We start from the raw sequence: 4,326 nt of genomic DNA, 5'->3' as shown, positions 1-4,326 counted from the left end.
CAACAGTTTCAGTAACTTGACTTCACTAATTTCGTCGACTGAAATATCCGCACTGATGTCGACGTAAGGGTAACGCAGTCTAACCCTGGGTGCCCTGTTTTACTGGATGGAAGCGAGTTAGTGAGCTTGCGGGCTCTACCCTCAAGGCTTCCTTCCCAGGCCCCGACTGCTTTGTAATCGTTCGCATTTCCGCTTGTCTCCAAGGATCGAGTTCCTTGCACGATTTTGCGTCGTCAGAATTCCTGTCTTTTTTCGACGCCTTCTCGTATAATCATGTGTTTCAAAAGCGGAAAGCGGAACTTTTGTATTAAAATATGCTGTTGGGTTTTCAAAGAGAAAACGAGTGATATCTTTACGTGGGTGTTTCTTCTGTATGACAGATAAAGTTGACTGGTTCCTCCAATCAGGCAAATACTTACACCTAATTTATATCCCATGTCGCCACTTAAGATCATATTTCATCAAGAGTCATTTAGTATGCTTGCTTGAGGATAAGCCATCATTTATCGCCTTTGGGGGTGGGGGAGGGCGGATGATTTTGGGGGGGGGGGATAAAACGGTTTTCAGGGGGTATGGAGGGCGACCAGTCGTCGCCAGTAGTGTATAAAGGGGGAACTAAAAAAACTTGACTGCTGGGGGGGGGGGGGGTAGGGGGGTTATAGGAATGAAGCAAAGCCTTACCGGGGAATCAGGTAGATTTCATCATGACACTGACATCTAAAATCCTCCAATACGTACAGCGGTAAATAATGAGGGAATTTTTCGAAAACAACTTCACTCCAAAAATGAAAACATAGGCTATCCTCAGCAGTTTTTAGAACTTTTTTCCTCACACACTTTATGCAACCTCACTCAAACGCCTTTTTATATCAGGCAGGTTAGTTGCTTTCCCTTGCCACGGAGCGGATAAAACTGCGAAACAAATTGAAAATGAAATAAATCGAGGTTATTGATGGTGGCGGCCACTAATTTAGCATCGCTTTGCCGGCGCAAATGTCCGTGCATGACACTTTGCGGTTATAACCGAACATTTCACTATTTTATTTTGATCTTCGCATATTTGAATCAGGTTCAATTAGTTTTATGACGGTCAAATTTTGTCAATGTGACTTGAAAGTTCCGTCGTTAATTCGATAGTGTCGAAGATTTTCCCCTCAATTTGAATCAGATACGTGACTCTTGCGTCAATGGAATTAGATTTGCCGTTGTGGACGCTGTCTTTCAAGACTGCGAGGGAATAAAGTGTCTATTGCGGAAATATTAGTTAGTTGTGATTCTAAACTGAGTGCTTTTCGCTTCGAACTCCGCTTTCCAATTAAATAATCTCAAATCCATTGAAATTGGAAGGTAATTTAATGTGCCGCAAAGTTATTTCGAATCATTCTCCTATCCGAGAATCAATAATTTTTGTTATTTACCCGAGAAATCCTTTTTAAAATGCTGCTCTAAACTGTCAATCGCAGCATTCTCCAGTTTTCCCTGGAGGCGGCATTTCTGATGGCTTTAATCTTATCGTGCAATCTAACGAAGAAACGGCAGTAATTTTAATTTTTAATCACTTGAAATGTCTTAGAAAGACCGCCCCGGACATCGCTAACTCGGTATTTCAGTCATTAGTAAGTTGCTTTTCCCGCAGTCGCACGATTTAATTATACTTTACTTTAGAGTCAGCCATACACTCTTGAATTGTTTCCGTTTAAATCGAGTATATGCTTGTTATTTTCGGTCTAGTTTGGTCAAGTTACAGAGAAGTGAAGCTGCTCCTACATCTAGGTTGAATTTGCCGACAAAAGGATGGCATGATCACATTGGAGAAACTTGAGAGCTGAGAAACGATAAACCACGAATTTCATTGTTTGCATCACTTATTTACGGAACGTTTTATCGTATTGTTATCCTTCATCGAAGAATTCTGATGTGTGCAATAACTGCGATGTCTTTGGTGCTAAGTGAGCGTGGCATGAAATTATCCGTGTTCCGTGATCCGTGATAAAAGCGTGATAAGCGTACCCTTTACGTGATGAACCTTGGAGTTTTCGGAATAGCTTTGGCGTCCTTCTTATTTTTGGCACCAGGTCTCATCTTTTTAAATGTTGGATTTCGCTGCTCAAAGCTGTTTACGGCGAAAGCAGAAATAATGTCGAAGTCGTACTGTATGAAAGTAGACGAAGAGTTTTCTTACGTTTTGATAGGCGGTGGCTTTATTTTCCTGTTTTTCTCTCTGGCTACAATGGTTTTCACGGTAATTGTATTTTTAAACTCGAGGCACTCGAAAAACGTTGAAGAGGAGACAGGCTCAACCGCGGAAACATATATCGTTTAAAATGCTGACTGAGTCGGATGGGAACCAGTAACCGCACGTATTGTGGCCAAATTGACAAATTGTTTATATGGCAAAACCCCAATTTTTTTATTTCATCGGCAAAGAGCTTTTAAGTTTGCGTAATCCATTTTACATTGTATCGGTCAAACATGACCGTTTTGTCACTGAACAGCAATGAGGAGAAAACTTACCGACAGTCTCTCTTTAGAAGCGATCTGTGAGCAATTCTGTTGTCACAATATTTTGATTGCTGTTGATTTGTACTATCGATATAATGTGAATTATTTTGCATGTGGCAGTGTTTTTTAGGCCTCTGTTATCCGTGACTACACAGATAACATCAAAATTTCTCAGCGATTTTTCTAAGCTAAGCTAACGCAGCCTCGCAACTTGTGTGAAAGTAAAGATAATTTTGTTTTATTGTTATCTAAAACGATGGCTCAATTTGGTTTGTTGAATTTTGAACATCCAATTATTTTTTGAAGTAATTCTCTTATGGCTTGAAAATTTTGATTTTAACGGGTTAGGGTTAGCTTTTTTATACTACTAAATTCTTCTATAAATTAAAACGTAGTTTGTTAGAGCAATGAAAGAAGCTTCAAGTACGCTCTTTGAATAAAGTAATTTATTAACTTCAATTTTTATCAATTTTCAAGTGGATTCTGAATCATAGGTTTTTTCCGCAACTCATTCATTTAAAGTAAAAAACAATATTTTTTGTAAAATGAACTGATAAAAACAGATGTCATCTAAGATCTAAGAACAATACTCTCTTTTCGATTCTTTCTCCCTCTTTTCATACTCGGAAAGCTTTTTGAAAGCCGTATCCGGGGGAATTTTACTCAGAATAAGTGGAATTTCTAAGGGGTTTCCAATGAATCATGGGAGGGAACGAAAAAGTTCTGACAACCAACGCAGTTTACCGGTGATGACCCCCCCACCCCACCCCCCGCTTTTAGAGATCGTGGGTGAGACACATCTAAAGCTGGATCCAGAGGGGGGTGATTGGATCCATATCCCAAACCACCCCCTCTTACCTACGCGCGCTTTTAGGCCTGCGGGTATTTTTCCTACTTGTAGGAAACTTAAAATCTTTCAAAGAAATGATCGCATATCACACTACTCAAGTTGAAATATATAAATTGTACTCATTCGAATATTGTTTAGCTTCTTGAGGCTTAAGTGTGATTAAAAAAAATGAGTCAAAAATTCTCAGATACGGTTCTGATATCCACATTTTGACGTCACCTGTGATCTATTACTGAATTGATTGAACGGCAACGTGACATTTCCTCTATTTGTTTTATACAATAAAGAGGCAAAAAAAATTGTTAATGGTCATCTACACGTCTGGCCTCCAAAAGATTAAAGGGAAGAATCAATCCAAATTTATGCGTTACCCGGCTATTTATAGATTGGTAATTATCACTAAGAGTCTAGATTTCTGATAGAACGAAACTATTCCGCCTTTTTATCTGGCACCTTGGTGTCTGCTCGTTTTGACACCTAAGATCTGTATAGTTTGAATTTCAAATCTGTCAAAATTTTGATCTTGAATGAATCGCGGCCATCAAACACCCGCCCGTTAAGCCTCAGGGGTTCTTCGAGAGACAGACAACTGAATTTTTATGATGGTTTTCCGTGAAGACCTTGCGGATGTCAAACTGGTTTTAGCTGTAAACGTCATCATTATAAGCTTTGATCAGCATGTAGCTCCAGCCCACTGTAAAGCATGTTGTTTTCTTTTAGACTACCATTTCTTCTGAATTCCCGCTGATGTTTTATCCTCAGATTTAGTTTTCACTTCCGGCAATTTGAAGACGCAAGCTTCCCATATATCCCACCTGATACACGTTTTAAGCGAGCCGTTTTTAACACCGTCGAACCGAATTCAATCATGTTATTTAAAAAAAAAAAATGCTTCTTGCCGCTATAAGCTAGCTCCTTTGTGTTAAATAAAAAATATTTAAATGAATTTTTTCTGTCATAGAAAAGCGCTTTAA

Source organism: Pocillopora damicornis, chromosome 11, assembly GCF_964200805.1.
Source record: "Pocillopora damicornis chromosome 11, jaPocDami1.2, whole genome shotgun sequence".
NCBI lineage: Eukaryota > Metazoa > Cnidaria > Anthozoa > Scleractinia > Pocilloporidae > Pocillopora > Pocillopora damicornis.
This window is presented reverse-complemented; position numbering follows the sequence as displayed.